Source organism: Zophobas morio, unplaced genomic scaffold (genome assembly GCF_036711695.1).
Source record: "Zophobas morio isolate AGI-343-1 ecotype UQ-CSIRO unplaced genomic scaffold, CSIRO_AGI_Zmor_V1 ptg000021l, whole genome shotgun sequence".
Classification (NCBI taxonomy): domain Eukaryota; kingdom Metazoa; phylum Arthropoda; class Insecta; order Coleoptera; family Tenebrionidae; genus Zophobas; species Zophobas morio.
The window spans coordinates 4,381,004-4,407,865 of NW_026972126.1; the positions used below are offsets into that span (position 1 = coordinate 4,381,004).

General features: G+C 33.4%; 1 long non-coding RNA gene across 1 annotated transcript in view; it reads left to right on the forward strand.

The window, feature by feature from the left end:
* Positions 1 to 24,408, forward strand: part of LOC135132803 (uncharacterized) — a 275,979-nt gene extending 251,571 nt beyond the window's left edge. The window contains exon 3 of the long non-coding RNA XR_010281092.1: positions 24,359 to 24,408. This is a non-coding gene — a long non-coding RNA (uncharacterized LOC135132803). The remainder of the gene's footprint in view (positions 1 to 24,358) is intronic.
* Positions 24,409 to 26,862: the final 2,454 nt, after the last annotated feature.

The following is a 26,862-nucleotide window of genomic DNA, read 5'->3' on the forward strand; positions in this document are numbered from 1 at the left end:
CAGCGTCCTTTATTAGGTAAAATTTGTAACAATAATTTCGATAACTTTGAATAATTATCATTCATACTAAATTTAATTAATATAAAGTGTAAATTTAATCTTAAAAAAAGAACCTAAACGGAGCCTTAAAAACTCCATCATTTTGACAAAAAATACACCAACGAAGTCATTCTGATTCCTAACACAGGCAACTTAAGACAAATATATAAAAAAAATTCAGTTATCAGTTATAATAGATAAATTAAGTACATCGTACATCACAACATGTTATCGATAATTTTATTTTGGGCAACAATAACTCGAATGATTGTTGCACTGCATTTTTTAGGGAATAAGTATGAAAGATTATTGGTATTCAAAATTATCCATTTCACTGTAATGCACGCAATATATTCAATAGAATCTAGAGATGTTGATTCTAGCCAAAAGGCGTACTACCACATGATTTCGCCTTTTGTCCAGACAAATTGCGTAATGTCCATACTAACGTTGACAATTGTTGGTATTAAATTTGCCTTAAAAGTTCTTGAAATGAGTTCGAACTCCACTACTAGTATTGTTACAAAATAAACCCATACGCCACCCCGGTACGACGCCTATGGGCCGTCGAGAGCTTTCTAGTATGCACGGTAATCATGGGTGATTCACCGTTGGTGACGGCGGCCGGGCGATGTTCGCTAAAGAAAAGCCTGGAAGCGGAAGTCGCGATGGGTATTCCAGAAAGACCTCGATCGCAGAATATCTAAAAGGGAAGTATGGGGATTAAATAAGGCTACCTTCGCAAACGAGTCAGTCTCAGACAACAAATGAAGCCCAGACATTGGGAGAAGTAGAGTTTAGTCAAATCCATTCACACATTGAGTTTTACCCACGCCGATTTAAATTACCGATCATCACAACAGTATTTTAAAAGTTAAGTTCACAGAGAAACTAGTGTTGTTGACGAAAAGGATGAAAAGTGATAATAGTGGTTTAATTTCATCCAAGAAAAGCAGAAAAACATAGTTCGAAAGATTATACAGGGTTAGTCACGAGAGAATTACTTCTGAAAATTATTTTTACGCAACCCAAAATACTAATACCCTGTACCACTTGATATTATCTAAATTTAAAATGAAATGCCTAATCCATGATTGCTTTGACTTTGGCAGTGTCACTTTGACGTTAGTTAATTTTTAACAGTTTTTTTCATCGTTGACTCGCCTTTAGAGCCCCATTGGATCGACGACATACAGTCAGATCAATCTGGGCTATACTGAAGCCGTAAGTGCTCTACCAATGTTGTTCGCCGCTAATGTGCATGTGTTAATTCGCCATCTCTGCGTCACCTAGAGCATCTTCGAAGTGCAAATCTGCAACCTCTGGACTTCTTCGGCCATCCATTTACAAAAAAGCCGTAGCATCCCCCCAAAATGCCCAACATTTTCAACAGATTAGTAGTTAAATTATTTACTTACTTGTTTGAGTTTGTGTTGTAACCTTTGAATAAAATGCCGTAAAAGGAATTTTTAGAAATAATTTTCTCGTGATTAATTGGTTGCAAAAGATCAAGAAGCACACTGACAAATTTATTAGCGGGGCCGGAGGAGATTTCTGCCTGCCTGCGGTACTACCATGGACACTCGCGTAACCTCCTTTTCCACAATTGTCAAAATGAGATTGCCAAACTCAAAGCATTCATGGATTAAGCATTTCATTTTAAATTCATTTAGTATCAAATGGTACATGGTATTCGTATTTTGGGTTGCGTAAAAATAATTTTCAGAAGTAATTCTCTCGTGACTAACCCTGTATACGTCTCTCGAGACTTGACATTTTAAATATTGTGAAGCGAAGAAATTAATTGCACGTACGATTAAAACAAAACGGTGATAATGAAATTTTTTGTTCAATCGTCTGAGCTTTTTGATCTCATTCATGAAGCTCATATTCAGTGTGGACATGGGGGAGATATGTATATCGATAGAAGAAAACTTGAAACGTAAGTTTGATACTCTTCGCGGCGTAATAATGATGTATTTAAATCTATGTGCATCGTACCAAAAGAAGAAAAATATGCCCAGAAAAGGTGTAGCTGTAAAGCCGATGATGTTCGATGATATAAGTTCTAGTGGCTGCTCGTGATCTTTTGAAATGGGGGAACACTATTTGAATGATAAGTTAAATATGAAGATATAAAACAGGTTGTTATTACCAATTAATAGACGAAATTGTATGACGCAAATAAATACAAAAGTACATTCAATAAAAGTAAAATAGGATTTGTCCAAATACCTTTTTGCCTTCGGTCAAAATTTACGTTGATGGCATCTAAAATTTCATTTTGGACAGTTTTAGACGTTCCTTTAAAAACCGTTGCTTCTTTCAAATGATTTGATAAAACAGAGTCCAATTCAGCCGTAAAATCAATCAGACCTCGAAAAATACCTGAATTTTGTGGTTCCCTACTTTCGTCATGTCCACGTAAAGCAAGTTCAAACACTCCACAAAATTTTATGCACATTGTCAATCGGCGTAATATATGGCGATTTTTGTCGACCCTTGCGTTATGTGGCGGAATATTATTAATAAGTATAGGCGGTGTTTACTTATCTTCGAATGTCCGTATTATCGAGAAGGTTATCCAGGAATACCTGTTTTACGTCTATCTCGCGCAGCATGAAAATTAAAACCCGCGATTGAGTTACTCCTGCCGAGCACTGTCAGAACGGGACCGTAGTCCCATTGACTGAAATAGCTAGGACGTGTAGTTTCTATGGCAACGGTGTAAACAAAATGTTTAAATCAGCCATGATTCCGGTCTCTGTGCCCGGCTTTTATCAGAAATAACATGGCATGTATCCATGACACTCATCTTTAGATGCCAGTTTCCTGAATTGCTCGCTCTTCATTTCTATTAATTAGTGACCATTGCTTTAGAGTTATTTTGATGATTTACTTTTTTAAACACCATGTACAAACAATTTAGAAAAAGCTATAAATGTAGAGAGAGATACCATATTTACGTCAATCTTACAGCGTTTGCAAAATTCCAAAACAATCGGTTTTGTATTGTCTAAGATAAAAAAAATGGTCTAAGGTTACTTCCTTCGCTCCTGAAGTACAATTGAACAAATACAGCTTCTTCAAAAGCGATAAAATTTTATTTCTTATTATATCTTTAAATGAAGATATGTGTGGATTGGTAAAAAGTGTTTCTAGTAAATTTTCCTACTAAAAAAAACTTTCAACTTTCAAAAATCATACACAAGGGGTGCCCGAGATTCTTTCAAACTATTTCAAAAACCAGACCAAAGGGGTCCCGAAATTCTTCGAACCTACTTAAAAAAAAAAAAACAAAAGGGTTCTCCAAGATTCTTCCAAATTACTTCAAGAACAAGACAAGGGATCTACAAAATTCTTTCAAACTACTTCAATAATCGGACACAAGTGGTTCTCGAGATTGTGTCAAACTATTGCAAAAACCAGACATAAGGGGTCCCTAAGATTCTTGATTTCTGATAAAATTACTATTAGATTGATTTTGGCTTTTTTGATGGATTGCGCATATTTATATTTATAGTTATTATACAGTGCTATCAGTTGTAATATGCCGTGTAACTTGTAAGCGTCATGTATTAAACAAAGTATTTTGCGCTTTTTTTTTTAATTCAGGTATGGACCAAATTAAGATATTATGGACTTTGTTTTTTTTTACAAAAAAGTTTAAGAACAGGCAACGATATATTAAAATAAAAGATCTTGTCCATAGAGAATATTCACAAGGATTTTTCTTTAAATTGATAAATCTCCAGTCAACTTGATTTAACAATTATTTATAAAACCGAATCTTACCCTTGTACGTGATATACATATACATATTTTGGAACAATGGAGCTAAGGTATAAATGGGTTTCGTTACAGTACAATTTACAGAAATTCCTTGGTGATCGGACAATGAAACGTTAGTAGGTCCTACACAGATTTTTTCACTGCTAAGATTAGTGAACAGTTGAACACATTATCAACAGTGTTATTCCACGAGTTTTAAAATCTACACGAGGATGTAAACCATAGCTACACATCAAATCGCAAGTTAATGTCGCCACCTAGTATGATGTACTTAGATGTACCATGCGTTTCATTGAGAACATTAACCACCGTGTCAACAAATTTGTCAAAGTCACCGTTTGGGGAGTGATACATAGTTATTACCATCACATCTAAGATTGCTATAAATACAGCACATAATTCACAAATTTTCAGTAAAGATTGAACTGATATTTTCTAATGAGTTGCAAACGATATTTGGATTAAGAAGGACATGAGACCTCCATATTGATGATGAAACCTAGAAAAGTGCGTTTTCACAACGTAATTGTCCAACTTTATGTCGTTTTTATCATTTAAATAACTTTCAGTTGATGGTATTTTATTACAGAAGCACTGTGAATTTCAAAATAGAATTGCGAAGAAACATTTACAAGCCTCTTTGCACTTAGAAAAACCTGTCGCTATTGCGGTTTGGTAGTATCCGACTGAAGAATTTTTCATATCGGTATTGACACGTAAGGATGACGTTAATTTTCTTCGACTATCGTGTTCGTTACTGGTCTCTTATCTAAGAAATGTTATATTGAATTGTCCTTTTTTGGGAAATAGAACCTATTTGTTACTACTCCTTTTGGCCATAAGGTATCTTGTAATATTTTGTCTTTTTCAGAAGACGGAATTTTTAACTTGAAGGATGTAATTCTTTCACTTCTTTCTAAATTCAGTTTCTCAATTTCAACGTTAACAATTTCACGAAGGTGTTCTTTCATATCATTAGTTGTTTTGTCTGGGTGAAGGCCAGTTACAAAATAATTGAATTTTTTCTCAATAGCCTTCAAGGAACTGGATGTTGTTCCTGCAAGAAGGTTACGAATTGTTTTCTTCTTTTAGTATTGCACTTCAGTAAACCTTCGGTGCCTTCATCAGTTACTTTACGTAGGTACGTTTTTTGCTTGGTGTTCCTGGTTTCATCCTTAGGAGGTGAATGAATGTCTGCAGTAACTAATAACTGGCGTTCCGATTATGGATTACTTATCATGTTCATCCGACGGAGTTTCATCTTCGTTGTCTAACGTCCTTATCTTAGTAGTCGTAGTATTAGTAAAGTGACTTGACAAACGCCTGTGGTCACTTCCTCGACGTTTAGTTATATTATGATAATCAGCTCGTTGGTACAGCAAAAAGTTGTCATTGAATGATACAGTAGAATTTTTATCGGTGTTTTTTCCACTGCTTTGTTGTACAAAATAAGACGATCTGCGATTTTCACTTTTATGATTAGATTCATTAGTGGTATTAGTAGTATTCGCTCTTATTTCAAAATTCTCTAATTTTAGGGCACTTGCATCATTTTGTAGCTGATAAATTATCGTTTTGAGTTGTAATTAAGGTCTTACAATTATTAATTTCTTCAAGTAAAGTAGAGAAAACCCACTTCACATCCACAATTAACAGTTGTTTGTTGTTTGGCTAAAAAAATCCGCTAAACCCTAATTCACAGCACTTTGAGTATCTGTTACAACAGGATCCATGCTGAACTTTCGTAGATTTTTTTGAAATTAATTAATATGACTACGACGATTTAATGTGACTTGCATCAGACAGGGTCGCGACCGATCACTCATTTATTATTAGACAATACATGATTCATATGTGGTCAGAACTGAAGATGGTCCACAGAAAACTACGTCACTCTCAAAGTTAGGGGTCTGTTAAGCGGTCCAAACAAGACACAAAATATGCCGAGGACTTGGATGGAAGAAACGGAAAACAGCCACTGGACCGAGGGTCTTAGATTTTGCCAATTTCGTAAAAAAAAAGGCTTATACAGAGGAACCAAGTAAACACCCTACGAGGGTCTTGGACGAAAAGTCGGAATTGGTGTACGATCAAGTGAACTTCCTTCAGATATTTTACAAAAATTGGTATCCGAGAAGGATTTGGAAAAACTATTGAGGAACAACGACGTGGACGATGAATCTTCAATCTGTAATCAAAAAGAAGGTTTCTAATGATCACCTGATGCGCAAGAAAAAGAAAGCAGTTCTCAAAAATCACCTGTTCCACAAGCTATGCATTACCAAAAGTTTAATAAACAAACATCGCAAAAAGACACATACTTCTTTGGAAAGTCAAGTGAGAAGGAATTTCTAGCAATCCCGGTTAGTTCATCGGTTACGTTACCGGTTCCTGAAATTGATCGAGGTAAAACTGCTGCTCAAAATATAATAGGTATTGTTATGGAAGTTTCTGAAGATGGATATTACAAAATTGGTTGCAAATCTCATATTATTAATAATTTGTATTCTAATGAGAAATCAAATAACTGTGTGCCAGGAAAATTTCAATAGTTTAAATGACGTACCTAATAATCCTGTGAGTTTGAAAAAAGCTGACAGATGCTTCTTTAACTAGCGGTCAAGGCTTTTTAAATGTTTTTGTAAGACCAAGTGCAATTCAAAGAAATGTAAATAAAAAAATAAAGTACTCTGCAATTCTAAGTCGCATGCTTCGCTTTTTTGTTGTAATAAATAAAATGTTACTAATTTCTCTGAAAACAAACATGTTTTATATAGGATTTTATATGAATTTTTGCTGCCTACCTTGTTTCGTTATCTACATGTTTTTTTTTATTTTCTTGTATGAATAGATTGCAATAAACGTATTTGATATGTAATTTGTCTGATTCTGTTTAAAGATAATTCGTTTTGTCTAGAACCATCGAAACAACATACATATTGATACCACTTGTTTAAAAAAACGTAGTCATTTTTAGAATTGTCTAGACAAAACGGAATGAATAATTATTGTAATCACGGCATCACGTACCGTAATAATGTGGAAATAAAGAAAAAACAAATTAAAAGTCGAATGGGGCAAAAGAATGATCATCTTACTTCAATTTTAATAAACATGTGCCGATGAAACAAAGACGAACCAATAAATATCTGGTATGGTATAACATTACAATTATTAATTTGTTGAAACGAAAAAATCGACTATGGCGAAACTGCAGGCGTACTAAATCTGAATCGGATTACGACTTTAAGTTAATTAGGGTCAGAATAAAGAAAATGGTCAAAATTGCGTACACTAGTTATCTTAGAAATGTCAGTAGAAATATAAAATCTGATCCAAAAAAATGCTGGGATTTTTTTAAAGCCAAAAATAACGATATGTCAATCCCGACAGTAATGACCTACAATAACTACAACGTTGAAAGCCCATTGCAAATTGTTAATTCATTTGCAAATTTCTTTACCAAAACATTCATTCAGAATACATCTCCTGCTAAAGATATCGGTGATCAAGACTTGTCAGCATTAAATATCAATATGCTGCATGTACCTCAGTTTAGTGAATCCGTTGTTCAGAAAGCTTTAAAGAGATTGAAGCCATCAACTGCTGGTCCTGATTCCATACCCTCTTTTCTTTTAAAAGACTGTGCCATACTACTTGCTATTGACTTATTGACTTTGATCTTTAATTTAATTCTTCAAATATCACAATTTCCTGATTTGTGGAAGGTTTCACGTGTCTCACCTATTTTTAAGGCTGGAAATCGTTCTGATATATCCAATTAACGTCCTTTAAGCATAATTAACAATATCGCTAAAGTGTTTGAATATATTCTCCATCATATTATTTATTTTCACGTCTCCAATATGATAACAACTAAGCAGCATGGTTTCATGAAAGGTCGGTCGACAGTCACTAATCTCACAATATTTTCTCAATTTATATCTTTTAGTTTTAGATCGACGAGGGCAAGTTGACTATATAGATTTTTGTAAGGCCTTTGACCGTATTGACCACCATATATTGCTCCGTAAACTCTCAAGCTTTGGATTATCAGACTCTCTTATCGTCTTAATTAAATCGTACTTATTTGGTAGATCTCAGTATGTTTCATTAAATGGTTTCGACTCTTATTCTTATGCTCAAACTTCAGGTGTTCCTCAGGGCTCTGTTTTGGGTCCTCTGCTTTTTAATATGTATATCAATGATATAACGAAGTACGTAACAGTCGACTGTTTAATGTTTGCTGACGATTTGAAAATTTTTGTAGAGGTTAAATTGTTCGAAGATTTTGACAGGCTTCAGAATAAACTTGACATTATTTTTAATTGGTGCCAGGAGAATTTCTTTTGCATTAATGGTGATAAATGTTATGTAATGTATTTCTCCAAAATTACCAACGACACTCATTACGATTACTGTTTTGACAATAACGTCATAAAACGTAAAATTGAATTTTGTTGATTACATTAACATAATTACTACTAAGGCATTTAAATGATTAGGATTTGTCATTCGACACTCAAAGAAATCGACGATATTGTTGCATTAAAAGGTTTGTATCTTGCTTTCGTAAGGTCCAAGTTGGAGTACGCATCTAGAATCTGGAGCCCTATTTATGACATTCATATTTCTAACATCGAAAAAATTCAAAGGCGTTTCCCAAAAAACACTGCCTACAGGATTGATGGGGTTTATCCGAATCAAGGTTTTCCACATAACCTACTTCTAAAAAGGTTTGAATTACACAGTCTTCAGAGAAGAAGAATGGTGGAATCTGTATTAATGCTGGTATGTTAAAGTTTCGGACAGTAACAGCACGTTTTCGGAGTTCTAATCTATTTGAAATCGCAACACCGGGAACTAACATCATGAAAGCCTCCCCTCTTTATCAGGCTGTTAGGAAAAACAAAATCGACATTTTTTTTTACTAGCATTAGTCAGATTAAGCTTATCTTTGAAACTATGGAAATTTAATTGAGTATTTACTATCTATTTTGCGCTGTTCATTGTTATTATTACTATTACTGTTTACCTACCTATTAGTGATGTAATCCAATAATTCGGCTAATGCCTGTGGGATTACTTTGTATTATTATTATTAAAACTTATATGCACCACCTTCGATGCGATGCCACTGATCCACCTTTTAAACAGTAGGTGGCAAAGCGTGAGAATAAAAACACTTGCAGCTTCAATTAACAGTAAAACCGACTTTTTGCTGGTTATCATTCATTCATTCATTCATTTATTTATTCATCGTTGAAGGTCAATGCGAAAGATTATTAGTTATAGAAAAAAAATGGTGGTCCTGAGAAGGACCGATTTTTGGTAATGCTTGATGGTGATCGACTTTTTAGTCTGACGGATGTTTGATCCTTGACACAACGATTCCACCTTGTTTATTAGAACAAAAATAAGAGGAACTTAGAATGGTATTACATTTTTACAATAAATGTTGAAAATGTTGTCTTTGACTAGCAACACAGGCTTCAGCACGTCGCGACATGTTTGCACGGATCCGTAAAAAAACTCCGAGAGGTCCATGAAATGTAGCGGCTGCCACTTCCACTCGTTGTTGAAGCTCTTCGATAGTTTCTGGACACTGTTGATTTCCATAAACTACTTAATTATTGTTTCATCCAATCCCACAGACAAAAATCACATGGATTGAGATCGGATGAACGCTAAGCTACTGGGCCGTTTCTACCGATAGACTGATTAGGAAAATGGTTATTTACCCATTCAGTTACTGGCCTAGCAAAATGTGGTGGTGCTCCATCATGCAAGCATCACATGCAAACTTGTTCATGTAAAGGCACTTCACATCTAGCTACTTTTCCAACACATTGTTTAAAAACTCGAGGTACTGTGCCTTTTTTTCTGGTCTGTTTGGTAAAACATGGGGTCCAAATAAGCGGTCATTTACGATACCGCCCCACATATTAAAGGATAACTGTCGTTGAAATCGTACTTCTTGATGAGCATGTGGATTTCCATTGGTCAAATGTGAGAGTTGTGGCTGTTGAAAACAGCATTGCGAGTGAATTCTGCTTGCTTCGTCTACTACATTCACTACAAACTGTGACACTCCAACTTCAGCTGTAAGTCGGCGAGTGCTGATGTCGGGCTCTTCTTCGACGCGTTCCAAAATTTGTTCTTCAGCTTGTAGTATTCTTTCGGTCCTATCAGCCACTATCGTGAGTTTGAGGCGTGAAGGTATCATGATCTCGGAGATGCTGTACCACTGATGTTCGCGTACACGGAATCGCGCGATTTGGAAAACGCTCGATCCACAATTCGCGGACCAACCTGGCGTTTTCATCAGTCACACCATCCAGCATTACCTTGTCTACACGCTCTGAACTGGAAAAATTCACTATTGTCAAAGACGTTAACCGAATACACGACGGCAACCAACTGATACATGACTGAACCTTATCCTATGTTGCTTATCAGTGCGCCGCTTTTTTGGTTCTTAATCCTGGTCGTTCTGTGCCCTTCATTAAATAGTAGTTATGATAGGTCAAGAAACACTACCAATGGCGCATATAACAATTGATATTTAATTTAAAATAATTTTTTCTACATATTGCACAGTGCAATAAATCTTTTTTTTTTATTGCACACATTTCAGAATCACCCTCTATAACACGAAGTACCATCGTTTCCAAAAAATTTCGGGCAAATGACATGTAAGTCATATTCACATTGCTTTTCATTGTTATCAAAACCAAACATCTAACTATGTTTTAGTTAAAAACAATGACGACAGTAAATATCAGTGACTGCTATGCAGTTGTATTGTTGGTTGTGTTTTACATTTTTTAGGCGTGGAAATTCTCGTGAATAACCCTGGATATAAAATTAAATGTTGTTTCGAATGTTAAACTACTGAGATAAATTAGAATTACATTGACTGTTACTCTAAAGGTGCATTTAGATACACTAGTTCCTTGCTCCTGAAATCAGTTTGAAAAGTGCATAATAAATCTTAGAGCTGATAAAAATCTAGATGTTGACGACAATTCTGTATACTCACAGGTGTTCAGGGTGTTTCTTAATTTCAGTCTAAACAATGCGATGGTACGAGTCTAATCATTTTAAAAATACCCACATTTGAAATCCTTTCTCCGATATGCAGAAATTAACTAAAACGGACCCGGTTCCTCCGCTGACGTCAATCTCCCATTCATTTTGTTGCAATCGTAACTATTATCATACAACCGAGTTCAAGTTCACACGGTCGCTATCAAGATAAATGATTCAGCTGAAAACAAAACACGGATTCGCCCACACCGAAAGGGAAAACATTCGTTATTATGACTGGGAAATAAATCCGTCTTTTTGGTACTAATGACCGCATCACATCTAAGGCAATACAATAAAAGCGTTAGAAATTGGTCAGAGTGGGTGGAATTAATTCGAAAATCCGCGGCGAAAGCTTTGATTTCAACAGCAGGACCGGATTAACGGTGTTACATGGTTGTTGGAGGGCGCCACAATTGGAACCCCGCCGCCGGTAAATTTAGTAGGCGTGGGGCTCGTGCACCGTGAGAATGGAGATTTGCTCGTTTGACCGTAGCCGACTTGATTATTACTTCCGTTAACTGATTGGGCGAACGAAACTAAATTCGAGTACCAATTTCTGATTTCACACAAATTACCGAGGTGATCCAGTTGACTTTTCCAAACGAGAAAAGAGCGCTGGGTGAATTTAATTGCTTCCAAAACAGCTCTTTGTTTACAAGGGCAAATTTCAGAGCATACAACTCGACAGCATACGTTATTTTGTTATGCTGTCACTAATTCAATCGTAGTTTTCTCCATCCTGCGTAATTCTTTCATTTGTTGTGTTTTGGTAGGTACTGTTATAGATTTACATTTATAACTGTATTAGCTACAATTTTTTTCTGTGTGTAATACGTAGTATCCTCATTTTTTTCTCTCGAGGAATGATTAACAAAATTAAAAAAAAAGTTTCTAAATGCTGCTGCTATGTTAAATAGATTTTCTTCAACCCAACTTCGTCTCCCTTTCATCGTATCTTTCTTTATGGAGTACACACAAATATTACGCTCTAGAACGCTCTCTACTCCAGAGCATTTCCAATGATACCACAGCAATTGGTTTATAGACAAATACTTGTTCAGAGTGATTCCACCTAACAGTATTTTTCAGTGATTTTTGATTTATTAAACTAGTATTTATATTTTATCTTTTTAGGTAACATTTTTACGATGAAGGGCAATAACCAAGAGTAGTAATATAGTTTTTTGAAAATTTGATACACTTATAAAAATGCAAAATTGCAATTTAATGTCGACTGTACTAGATCAGTCTTGACGTGTTCGACTATAGTATATTAAAATTGTCAAGATAATAACCATACAATAAAACAAAATAAGTGCACATATGTGCCGCTTTAAGGGCAGAATCTTTTTGCAAATATTAAAAACAAAAAAATCCAGGGAGGTCATCGGTGCTATAGTTTCACAAAAATTGAGTTCCAATGAACCGAGATTTGTAATTGTATTATTTATTACCTTTTACCTTACTTGAATCTGTGGAACTAATACATGTTGAAGAAGAATACGAAGAAAAGAACCCGGATCACGATTCCAAGATTTCCAAGGATCCCACTCTGTGGGAGTATTCAGCGGCGTCACAAGACAGGTCATTGCATAAAATTGGTTAATTCAAGGAAATTTACTATAGACAAACAAGGAAAAATTTTAATCAATCTGTCATGTCTTAAAAAATAATGAAAAAAATTGTTTTTGACATTTTTTTTTCTGAAAAAGAAAAGAATGTAGGTATGTATAATGCGCTTCTTATAAATTATTTGGAAAAAACGAAAACAAGTGTAATACTTAAAAACCCGCAACAACAAAAAAAAAACTTAAAAAGTCTGAAATTGGTTAAGAGAGCTGATTTCTCCACCATTGGGTTGGGGATTAACTTTCTGAGTTGAGCTTCGGCTAAGTCACGCAACTTTGTTCATCACTTGGTCTAAACTCTATTATGTCAATGATTTCTGCTATGACGGCAGTTTTTGATCCTTCAGAACGTTTTGGGTCTTCAACCGTGTTCGAACTCATGAACTCAAAGGCGAATGGCTGCATAAAAAGAATACGAATCGCAGCATGTATAGGAAAAATCCTGGAATTTCTTTAATAATTTTCCCTTCCAAAAAGATCTGAATCATACTAACAATTGCAATTTTCTCTTTTTTTAAATAAAAATTACTCAACATCAGTCTATTTGGTGAGCTACGGTACAACAGAGAGACACAGAGACATCAGCTGATGATCTTGACATGATTCAACTGATTATCGTCAAACATAGCTAATCATGATCTCGAGTAAACTAGCTCTTTTAACTAAAAAAAAAAAACCGGTTCGTCCGTTTAAAGGCTTCAAAGTTAAATGTGGCTTAAGTGATTAATGATTATTATCAAATAGAGCTAAGAACCATCCCGATCGAACATACTTTCAAACAAAAAAGCCGCATTGAATTCGGTTCATGCGTTTGGGAGCTGTTGTGTCAAAATTATAATAACCCTCTTTTTCAATCGGGGGTTAATAAAAAAATAATCTGTGATTGGTGCTGACTTTAAAACTGTCTTGGAAAACATGAAACAAAATACTATTTAGTTCTGTTTAGTTTAGTTTAATTGGACAACGTTAACCAAAAAACGTACTAAGCGACAAAATTGCAATTCGAGTAATACTAGAGTAAACTTTCATTAAAAACTAAAAATTTGTATTAATGTCGGAATAAAATTTTTGCCTTAAGAATACATGACCTTAAGAATGTAGTCTATTTTGTTAATGACATCAAAAACACCCAGTCCTTTACACTTTTAAGGAAGCATTTTGGCGCTTGGTTCTTTTTTGAGAAAACCATAATATTAAATTTATTATTCCGTAAAAAGGCACTAAGTACTTTTTGAAAAATATTATATATATTTATATTAATATAACGACCTGCTACAAAAAGGAACATATGCCATGAAACAAAAACAAAAATGATTAAGTTAAATTTGTTTCCCCTAATTCGAAATCGATATCATCTGAAAAACCCTCCACATCAAATTCACAGTTTATTCCCCGTAAGTTTGTGTAAAAGAGTTTTGCATCCTCGGGAATAAAAGGACATAATGTTTTTACATCTGCCAACTTTTTGCGCGATATTGCTTTTCCATTGGGCCATAATGTAGACAATTTTCCAAAATTTTTAGAAGTCTTTTCTTTTAATGCATCAAAACTTCATTGTAGATTTTCCTGATTATTTGTCATAAAAATAGAGAGCGGTTTATCTTTAATAAGTTTGATCACTCTTGTTTTCAAGCGTCTAATTTTTTGTTCATGTATGCCTTCTATTTGTGACACTAGACTCTAAATCGGCTTCACTACAAAAATGTTCTTTCTGCATAAACTAAACAATAAGTGAATTTTTCTTTCTACAATTTAACATAATATTGGCGTAATCTTGAGGAGTATATACCTACTTAATGACTCCAAAATCTTTGTCATTTGGTAAAAAACTATCTTCCGAAACAAAAAATTTCAAATAAATCGTTTGTTAAGTTGAATGTTGCTATAAAATTGATTTTAGTATGAATACAGTTTTTATATTAATATTTTGACGCCCACAAGAGTCAGACCACAGAGTCAGTTCTGTTATATTCTTTTTGGTAAAATTTTCAGTAGGTATTAAGCTCTTAAGACAAGATCCCACCTTTTGTGCGTCACGACCTATTTTCTTTTTTTCCAAATAAAATAGTGTACTTTCCTTGTTTTACTGGAGTAAATACCCTCATTATAAAGCCAAAATTGACGGTTATAAAACACTAAGTTTGTGGGTTAGTTACAAGGAGACAAATCACTGCACATCCAATTAAAACAAGTGCTGTGTCGCTTGATACCTTTTTGATTAAAACATAATCCCAGATTTATTAAAGGCGCATAGTTCTACCTCAAATTTTGGTATAAAAATAATTAAGACAAATAAGGGATTTTTACAAATTAGTTTTTGACATTAAATTCTGACCGTTAGGATGTTTAACGGTAGATTTTATAATATAATTTTTTTACAGCAAAGATAATTTTTTAAAAGTACGTGATAAAATTCTACATTCCACTTTGTCATGTTGGAGGATTTAAGAATACTTATTAGTCATTCAGAAAATAAAAGCAAAACTGTACCTGAATATTCTGGATAAAATCAAATTGCGTTCATAAACTTCTTGGAGAATTCAGCCAGAGAAAATATTATCGAAGAAATTTTAAAAACAGAATATTGTTGTCTGTACTCTTGATAAAAGTAAAGATGAACAGATGTCCAAGTTAACGAAGTTTTTTAACATTTTGTCCTATAGTCACAAAACCAGCTCAAGATCTTGACGAATTTACGCTGGAACATTTATCGATTTAAATTAAGAGTCCAAAAATTTGAATATGAAAGGAAAAAATAAATATTGATTTACAACAACTAATTTTTGTCCCAAAACTAACTATAAATCTTTTTCGTCCTATGCACAAGCTACACTTTAAATTTAGTAGCCAGTGATTCTGCACATCATCCTAGGAGATCTTCATTGTTGTTTCTTTTTTGTTTAACAGTTATATATAATTTTGTTTCTTCTATGCACCGCTGAAGTATACTTGAAAATTAATTTTAAAACCTTTCGGCAAAACACGATTTAAGAGTCGTGTCGATGCTCTAAGGCTTTCGGTGTACGAATTAAGATTTGGAAGATTTCACTTTATTATAAAACATCATCAGTTCACACAATGTTAAGCAGTTCTTGGTTCTATAGAGAGTAATAAATTACAAACGTAAAATTTATTAATAAATTTAAAATAAAGTACCTGGACGAAATCACACATCTTTGATTTTTACAGAATTCAACGATAAATCGAAATAATTGTAATAAATACAAAATTTCAGCATATCCAAATACGATCAAAATAAGAAAAAAATTGATTTAAAGTTATTTAGACGGAACTTCCCTCCCACCTGAAATTAAACATAAAACAAATTCAATAGCTTACAAAAAAAAAAAAAAATCGACGAGGGTGATATTCGAACTCAGGCGTAGAAAATTCCAATTGCTCAAATTCAATAACTCATTTGTCTCTTACGGGCGCGAGATATCGGTTACATGAAATACGCAGCATTGGTTATGTGAAACACGTGGGGAATATTGCACAAATATGGTTTGAACGTAATTGTGATGAAAAATTAAGACATCTTCATAAAACACAAGTACAGGAGTACGTTATTTATAAAATGTAAATAGTAAGTAAAATGTTGACGTGACGTGATCACATTGTTGGTAGGGATGATAAGACAAATTTTAGTCAGGTAATTTCGGAGATTATCTGCCTAATGTCGTAAACCTCGACAAGGACAACAGACATGCACACCGAAGATCTATTTTTCATACTAGGCGCCATGAAACGTCGAGAAAATACAAGAACAGCGATTCGCCAGATGGACCCTATTACCATACTTCTTTGCCTACAATTAGACAGATCTCCCTTCGCATCTGAAGGACAGTCAGATGGGTCCAGCTTCTTATGTAAATTATTATAAAAGTTGATTTTGCAAAGCTTTTACAAAGACGTCTATACTGAGCGTCGCAGTTAAAATTCCGCGGCCTTACATCTTGAGAACGAATAGCGGCATTGAAATTGTGTACACAGCATTGTTTTTAGCCTGAAGGGAAAAGCTTAATTTCGTATATTGCAAATATGCCGCATATGTAGCGTTGGCCTATATTTTTTAAACTGCAACGTATTTTTTGACGGATTTTGGTGGACCGTTAAATTGCCATTACAATGATATACAACACTTAGATATTTACTTCATTTGCAGTTGACAAAAGTTATTTTAACATTAAGCTTAGCCCCTAAAGTAAAAGTTCAACAAATTCCGCTTCTTGGAAAAATTATAAAATCTGATTTTTCGAATTCTTTTGTGATGATCTCTATAAAGTAAAAAAAAAAATATGTACGCATTGCTAAACCACAAGAATAGACTCAAATTGTTTTGGAGATTTTAAATAGGCTGCTTGGAAGAAAATTTGGCGATGATGTCATCAATTTGGAGGGAGGGAGAAGATAAAGTTTCATTACGATTTATCATGCTTACGATAATCTTCAAACGTTTTCGAAACATTCGGTTTTCCTCTTTTAAAGCTAAATTGTAAAATGTTTTTATTTTTCCCCCCAAAAACTGGATGTCTAGGGTAAAAACTTAACATGAATTCATGGACGATAAGTGCAGGATAATGTTATTTTATAAAATTTAAATGACATTTATTCGGCAAAATGTTGTGGTGATAAATAAATATAAATAAATAAATTTTTATTACCATACTTATGACGACTTTAAAACGTTTGCAAGACTTCAGAGGATTCGGTTTCGTTGCTTCAAAATGAATTTGCAAAAAATTAAAAAGTCTATGGTTAATTAATTCAACACGGATTCATAAACCACAAGTGCAGAGATATGTTATTTTTTTAATTTAAATAACAATAAACACAGCCAGACGAAAAATAAAATTTATTAATAAAAAATAAATATAAATGAGTGAAGTACAGGACTACTAACATTATGGTAAAATAACTACTTTCGAAAGAGATCTTGTTGATTCAGGTATAAAAGAAAGTGTGATTGCTTGTTTTCACTCAACTTCATTTTTTTTTATTTTTTTATCAACTGAAAATTAAATAAATATCCATTTTAATGGTCTATGAAAATACCTAAAAAAAATATAAAATGCCATAAAAAAAAAGGTTTGCGTGGTGACACTGCCGCCGCATGTGCCTCATATTTACAATGTACTAAATACAAATTTCCCCTTCAAGTTAAAAGCAATGGCGATTACAGAATTTCAATACCTTTATCAGTTATCACGCTGTATATTAATATAAAAAATATAAATGGATCGATGAACCACGCTATAAAAAATTGGTTTAAAGTTATTTAGACAGAACTTCCTTCATTCCCCAACATACATATTCAAATAAAATACATATCAGTGTCGTAGAAAAAAAAAAAAATTACTAAGAAGCTGGGATTTGAACCACGACTTACTTGTGCACGACACACCGTTTACATGAAACACCCGGGAAATTATTTATAAAGTAATTGTGCCAGAGCATACATACTTTTTTTAATTAAATAATGTTTAATACATGTACAAAATTTTGAAGTGACGTCATTAAAATGTTGGTGAGGACCATTAGACAAATTTTAATTAGCGTTTTACATTATACACGATATTCATAATCTAGAACTTGTCAACAATCGATTCAGTAGTTTTGGAGATTATTGTGTCGAATAAAAATCGATACAGACGACGACAAACCGAAGGACGGAAACGGGAGACCTATTTTTTTCGTATCACGGAATCTCGACAAAACATGAAACAAATTTAAACGGACAAACATTTTTTGTGCGTTGTATAGCATTTATTATATTATAAGGCACCGAGTGATCAATAAGATTTCCAATTCCCTTGGTTCAGGAAAACTAATTAATTGTTCAAATAATTATAACATTTCTTTTACCAAAAATAGCTTAAATAAGTGTTGTAAACTACATCCTTGACATTTTGTTTTTAATTAACTAGTAACAGAATTTTTTGTTATTTCCGAATTGAGCACTTTGTTAAAATAACTGTAACTAACACACTTTTGCTATAACCTTTGGTTTTTCCGTAAGCTTGTCCAATTTTGTGGGCGACCTGTCTGAGATGCTTATTATTAGAGAGCGGATTTCTAGGTTTAATGCTTTTTGTGAAAAATGTAAGCACTTCAAAACTTTTTTATATCTGTAACTATGATACAATTTGGAGTCATTTGACACATTTTTTTTTATGCTTATTTTCTTTTTTTTCAATTTTATGCATATTAAAACTTATATGCTTATTTAATGCTTTTTTCGACGAATATGAGTTTTAATGCATATTTTGTTCAAATGTCGGCCTTGTCGGGATGACAAATACTTGTTAGTTAGCCGTATCGTATCGTATCGTATCGTATGCATTTTACCTGGACTTGACCATTGAAGTACACTTACTCAAGACCCTTTCTGTGAATAGGTTCCGATCGTTTGGATAATAAAATTTTATTATAGGATTGGAAAAATACTCCATAGATTTTATGACTTTAAATCCTTACTTCCGTTGATAATGAATTAAAGCTTTTAACCAGATGTTCTTTTTCGGCATTTTGCGACAAGACCGTTGAAGATTTTCTAGAAAAAAGGATTATTGTACCCAACTACCTACCTTAAATTTTTTCTAATGGAAACTTTTAAGTTAATGAACCGTTTATTTCACAACCATCAGTCTATCGCATCTGTTGTAGTACAGTGTTATAAATACGTGGTTCTCCCTTGTTACATGTTGTGTTTTTTTTGGTAATATTACTAATATTTTAAAAGAATGCCGAAAGTAAAATCGACGCCGGATGAGTGGATAAGGGATTTTCCAGAATTAAAATTAGAAAACAACAAAATACTCTGCAGAGCTTGTGTGAAAACCGTAAGCCCACTATTTTTTTTTATCTATTTTCCTTTGTTAATCCTGTATATGTACGTTGTTTTAGATTCAAAGTGATAAAAAATATAACGTGACGCAACATGTCACAACGACTCTTCATGTAGAAAGGAAGAAAATGTTTGAAGTTTCTAAAATTAAACAACAGACCATACATGAATCTGTTGCATCTACTTCCACAAAAGATGAGCAGTTTCAGTTTAATTTCGATTTATGTAAAATGATGATCCAGTCCAATATACCTTTAAAAAAATTGGAGAAAGGCCCTCTTCAAGAATTCCTTGAAAAACACTACAATCGACATATTCCGGTTGAAAGTACTCTCCGAAAAAATTATATAGGCCCAGTGTTTCAGCAAGTTTACAACGAAATTAGACATCGTATTGGAGATAATTATTTATGGTTCGCTGTCGATGAAACAACCGATAGTTGTGGAAGATACGTGGCAAGTTTAATTGTTGGAATCTTAAATGAAAATTTCCCTAGTTGAGGGTATGTAGTAAGTTTGAAAATGTTAGATAAAACAAATGGCAATACGATTACCAGATTTGTAAATGACAGTCTTACGTCACTATTTTTGCCAAATGCCATACCGGCGAATAAAATTTTATTGATGATCTCGGATGCAGCTCGTTATACGTTGAAAGCAGGGAATAATCTAAAAATATTGTACCCCAATTTAATTCACTCTACTTGCATTGCCCACGGTTTAAACAGAGTGGCTGAAGGAATACGTTTGCAGTTTCCTACTGTTAATAAATTAGTGGCAAATGGTAAAAAGATTTTTGTTAAAGCCCCACTAAGAGTGCAACATTTTAAGGAAAAATTTCCAAACATACCATTGCCCCCAGAGCCGATTATAACGAGGTGGGGAACATGGTTACAGGCCACATTTTATTATGACAAATATATCAAAGAACTTGAGGAAGTAGTTACGAAGTTTAGCGAAGATTCTTCTCAATCGATTAAAGATTGCATAAATATTTTGGAAAACAAAGATTTGCGACAAGATCTAGCTTTTCTAAGAAGCAATTATCAATTCGTATGTGAGGTAATAGAAAAGTTAGAAAAACCCAACATGTTGTTAGTAGATGCCATAAACTTAGTGAAAGAATTTAAACAACAAGCAAACACAGTAAGGGGTGATATTGGTACTAGAGTATCTCAAAAACTTGACGAAGTGTTAAATAAAAATGCAGGTTTCGGTGTTCTTTCCGACGTTGCTCGTGTTTTACAAGGCCAGAAGGTGGAAAATTTGGAGTTAGATTCAACATTAGTTGCAAAATTCAAATTTGCGCCAACAACGAGTGTGGATGTTGAACGCACATTCTCCAATTTTAAACACATTTTAAATGATCGGCGAAAAAATTTTACAGTGAACAACTTGGAACATATTACAATCATAAATTGTTTTAAAGAAAACTGAAATACGTGTGTAAAATATAAAGTCTAGGATTATTGTAATAATATTTTATCCAAAGTTCTAAGAAGTGTTCTTTGATTTGTAATATGATTATGTTTTTAATGCTTTTTTGCTTAAAATAAAACTTTTTTAATCAAAGTGTTATGCTTATTTAATGCTTTTTTGCTTAAAATAAAACTTTTTTATTGAAAATTATGTGCTTATTTAAGCGCTTATTCTTATTTTTTTTTTGTGCTTATAAATCCACTCTCTACTTATTATTATTTTATATGTGTAAATTTGGACAGACTTTTTTCAAGGATTTTCCTGTGTGCGACCCTTTTGCACTGGAAAATTTGTTCACATGAAAGTATTCAAGCAGAAAATTTAAATTGTATTAATGAATTTATTTATAAAACTTTTAAATTAATGAGATGAAATGAACGAACGTCCGGTGATCTGCGGCCGAAACGAGCGCTAGATCTATTAGTTTTGCTTCTGGCCTGTAACCATAACGACGGGGTATTTCCTTTTTAGAAAATACCCTGTTGTCATAGTTACAGGAATTTTTCGCCAGTGTCGCGTTCTTATTGGTGTCGAAGGAAGTTATCACCAATATAGCTTATCTTTTAGCCACAGGCCCCCATTAGGCGATGACACGGCTGTCTAGGCGCCGTGATTAGAAACCCTGCCGACGAAATATAGTAGGCGTGGGGCTCGTGCACCGTGAGAATCGACAATCAAGCGGGCCGTGTTGAATCCGTGGCCGCCTTGATTACCGCTTCCGTTAACTGATTGAATGCTGTCCGGTACGTTTCGTCTCTCTCCCACAATCGTCCATCAATTGGAGAACGAAGCCAATGGACAAAGGTGCCAACTTGATTACTTTTATTCAACTAGCATGCTGTAGAAATTTAATGGTGATTTAGCATGGAATCGGCTATTTAATCGTAGAGGACGTGATAATGGTGTTTAACAGTTGGATTTTTTGCCGACGAGATACGATTACCTTTTCTGTAATCTCACATCCTTTGAAGATGGATTTTGCGTGTATAATTCAGCGCAAGTGAACGGCAGGTAGTTCTTTCTCGTTTTTATCCACGATTGGCTGGATATCTTTATTTGAAACGAAAACGTAAGAAGAACCGACCATTATCGGAATATCTTCCAATTTATTTGGTTATTATGCTATCTGATTGAATTTCATTATTTGAATGGTCGTTAATGGGCGTTTAAGATATCCTCATGCGATGAAGACGATGAAGATGGATCCAAGGAATGACGGCACTATTAGAAAAGTTTTTTTTACTACAGCAGAACTTGTTCTTTGAGTCGCTGGTAACCGCATCCCCTATCAAATTTAAATGAGCACGAAAACGAGTTGAACCTTTCATTATTTCGTATCCTAATGTTTATGCTTGACTAAGGTTGGTACTTTTTGATAGGACGGAATTTTTAATGGAAGTTATTTGAATTTTATGAACTGCTAGAAAAAACAGCTTCGAATCATTGGATCATTACAATTATACTATTTAAACGAATACTAAGTAGCCTTTAACATTTTATGTGTTTTGGGTGGATGTAAGTCTGATCACAATCAATTCACTGGTTTAAGTTAATGGATTCCTTTGGAGATTTAAAAGTTTCGAACATCATTTATTGTTTCTTTGCGTTATGATGAAGTAAACAAAAAATGTGTGTGATTAACATATTTCACTGTGTTAAAATATATTTTCTCCGGCACCTAAGTTTGTGATAAGAAATGTATTTTAACATTTATATCGATTTTTATCTACAAAATTTGTATCTTATATCAGTGATCAAAAGTTTCAACGCTGGTGGTTGACGCGGTTATAAAATGTTGTAGATCTCAATTATTGCTTTCTGTGTTTGCTTGACACACACGCAGCTGTGAAAACGGGCCTTTAGTAAGTACCATTTCAAAACACTAATTCTTTTGCTGTTCCATAGAACACTTACCGCTTTTAATATGCAAGCAAGTAAAGTTTAATTTCAGCTGCAAGATATCGCAGTTTTGTTTTATTGCTTTTCCTAGCCTAATGGTAGTTTTATATTTAGTTATTCACCGGTACACAAGAAAAGTGACATAATTCAAATTCTATTGTTTTCGGTGTATGTGTAATTCACTTCACTAAAGCTCATATTTTTATGAGGAAAAATGGCGCAAGTTGAATATCAATAGTAATTACGAGAGGTCACAATTATACAAGAAGAAGAAGGAAAGCATTTTGAGTTTATTAAAAAAATACTATTCCTCAATATAATTTTAAATTTTTTAACTACCTTTAAGAACCGTTGACAATATTCAATATACTTTCTTTTAGTTTCTATTGCATATTTTTTTGTTTATGTTCGCAATAATATATTGTTTTTATTTTTTTTTATTTTTTTTTTGTTAAAAGATAATAAGAAGTCTAGTTCTTTTATTGCAATAATGATGAAATACTTTGACTCAGGAGCAGTAATAATTTTTCGCGAAAATTGACAAAATTTAAATGGAATTTCAAACATCCTTGAAGTTAAGTGTCAAAACTAAAATCGTTAGTAAAAAACTATTTCAAACTGAACTAGAATCCTTTACTTAATATACCAAAACTAAAAATTGCTAAACATTATTCTAATTTAAACAAACTTTTAATTGAGAATAAACCTACACTTTTCACATGGATTTCCTGTAAAATTTATTCATTTTGAGTTAATTCGGTGTTCTCGAGTACAGACGATCTGTACAGCATTAAGGCTGGCGTCTGGTTCGGTTTAGCCCTATACTAAATACATTGAAAACATCGTCGCGGTTTCCGGAGTTGCATTTTAAAAATATGAGATATATCGCTTTAAAAAAATTATATTTCGAATTAACAAACTTCAGTCCAAGGGACCTCCATATTTATATTCATATCTAGTATGCAGTTTTTACAAAAAAAAATTATAAAGTTGAACAACTTTTACATCACATTTTAACCGGCACATTGATGCATTTTTTGACGAAGTGCTGAAGTTTTTTGCATTCTGAGATAGGAGGTCCCCTGGGGAAAAGTGTCAGCTTTCTTTTGATACCATTTATAATATTAAAAAATCCACGACTGAGGTAAATAACTCGCGAAAAGTTAAAATCTATTGAAACGAGAAATCGGCATTAAACGAGCTGTGATGCGGTAGCAGAATGCAGGTTTACTTAGATTCTGACTTGGTTGGAGATTTCAGTATTTTAAAAATGCAATTCCGGAAACTACGACGACGTTTTCAATGTATTTAGTATTGGGCGAAACCGAACCAGACGCCACCCTTAAGTTACTTTTATGTGAAGCAATTCCCCAATAAATGTACGCACTGTTGAAATAGAGTAGACGCAAAACGTTCTGACAATGGAGAACTGCAGAGTTGGTGGTGCTTCCGAAACTAAGAAAATTCTGGACAAATAATTTCAAATAATAATTTAATAAATATTATGATGATAAAATAGGTGATAACGAATAACACTTGATTATTCCACATAATTTTAACATTGTGATTTATATATTTTGCAGGGGAAGAGCAAGGAGAGAGTTGTCAACAGGAAAGCAAAGGAAATGGAAAGTTTAAAAAACTTTGTAATGAGGCCATCACTTCAGTTTATGTTCGTTCCTCTTTAATGCTTAAGTCGGTGCTAGTATCTAACCAAAATTTGTAAAAACTTTGGAATGTCTCTAAAATAAACTAAAAAATTTTATCATTAGAAATTATTAGAAAATATGAAACCACAGGCACTCAATTCAAACGAGAGTGATTTTACTTAACAATATTTTGAGATGAGCTCATCAGTTGTTTGGACAAAAGAATGCAATGGCTAAGGCATGGTAATTTAAGTGTTGAGTCACATTTTTACAGCAATTAAGTACATTTTTGAATTTTGAAGATCATTTGTCTAACAAAGTAATCAACATTTACAGAATCTCCTTTCTATAATACAGAGAAGATTAAGTGAAAAAATAATTGAAATAATTGTGTCTGCGAAAATGTTTTATAAAAAAAAGACCACGCTGCTGATTATTGTTGAAATTAATGTTAATTATCAAGTTTACTTGTCTATATGATACATAAAAAATATTAATGTATGTATTTGCAATATTTTTCGTATTTCGATTGTTGTCAATGACATGTGATTTCCAAAAAACATATTCAAAAATATTTATTAAAATGATTTATAATCAGAGCGTATTTTCTTTAAATGAGTTGTTGTTTGATGAAAGTTGATATTTGGTTTCTAATATTATACGTGAGTACGCATGTAATTTGACAGCATTTAATTTAAACACTGAAAGAACTCTTAAAATAAAAAAATAGGTTAATGTTCTTTAACAGAACTTCACACACCCCTGAGTATAATTAAATAAATCTAGTTATTTAGGAAAAAAAAACACTATGGATAATACCAACTTAATAAAAACTTCTAGAGCGTGTTTTTGAGAATGCAATAATGTATCACACTGTAATTACCCAAACTCCGCCACTGTCTTTGAATCGAACGTATTATGTTATCTGGTCTAGCGCGGAGTGTCAGTTCGCAATTCTCCACCGATGATGGAAACGGAGGCTCGATTAACAATTACGCCAAAAATATGAATACAGCCATAAAGCACAAGGCTATGCCTGTTTTTCCGTCGTGTTTTCCCATTCGAAAATGTTCTGATCAACATTTCAGCAGGACACGTATGTCAGTTTCGATGTGTGCAGTGCAAGACTAATCATAAAAAGTTGGTTGAAGGTTATTTCGACAGAACTTCCCTCAGTCGTGAAGTACAATAAAACATCCACTTTTTTCAAAAAATGTTAAAACTTTTTTGTAGGAACCCTTATAATAAGTTAAAATAAAGATATATGTATGTAATGTTTAAGTACAGGTAAAGAAGCGAGATACGCGTTGCTGTTATTTATTTTAAGTGATATTTTCCATAACAAAATTTTCTGATGATGTCATCAACATCATCAGGACACGTATATCAATTTGGATAGGTGCAGTGTAATACTAGAGATTTCGGGAAAATGAAACGAGCCGTTCCTCAATAAATTGACTCACTCAACTGAGTCATCCTGTATAAGTAATTCCATATGAGAAGCAAAACCTCCAAGCGAGATATAAACATTGTAGTAATTAATAATAATAAACAAAAACAAGACGGATTCATAAAACAGAGGCACGGGAGTAAATTATTTTATCAAATTAAAAAAAAAAAAAAATTAAGGTGACGTCATTATAGCGTGATTGGAGATGATTAGACAAACTTAGGTTAGCGTTTTACCATCTATATGATATTCCTAACACACATTTAAAATTTGACACTCGGTTCTATAGTTTCGGAGACTACCAGCCTAATAAAAGTCAGCAGACAGACAGAACGGGAGACTTATTGTTTCGTACTGTAGGGGTTATGGAACGTCTAAAAAAACATGAAATTAACTTTACTAGTATCTTTTTTTGCTTCTTTTATAAAAATTGTTTTCTAAGAATGCCCTGTTTCTGAACATCACAAGTTACGTAATGATATTTTTGGGCCAATACGGTTCGAAAATTGTTAAAATGAAAACAATTGTCACAACTATGTTGACACATAGTTATTGACTGAACACAAATAACTGTTTAAGTCATATATTCAAAGTTGCATGGTTTCGGTTAGTAAAAACAATTTTCAATTCTCAGCTATTCTAAAATGTTGTCAAGATTTTAAGACATGGTTTGAGCGATTACAGAATATTAACTAAAATTTGAGCATTTATCTCATGGAAGACCTATTGTTCGTACTCTAGGAGTCATGAAACGTCAGATTGATCCTATTACAACTTCTTTAGCTGAATCTTTGGAAGTAAAATTCTTCTAAAGAGTTCAGGGGTATTTTCCTCGTCGCGGCTGACCCAATGCATGCCAGAATATTGTCTTTATATAGATTTCTTTGACGAGAGATTAAAATATACAGGGTGTTAGGGAATGCTTGCAACAAAATTTGAAGGTAGGCTCCTGAAGAAGAGAACAACAAAAAATGCTAATAACACTTTT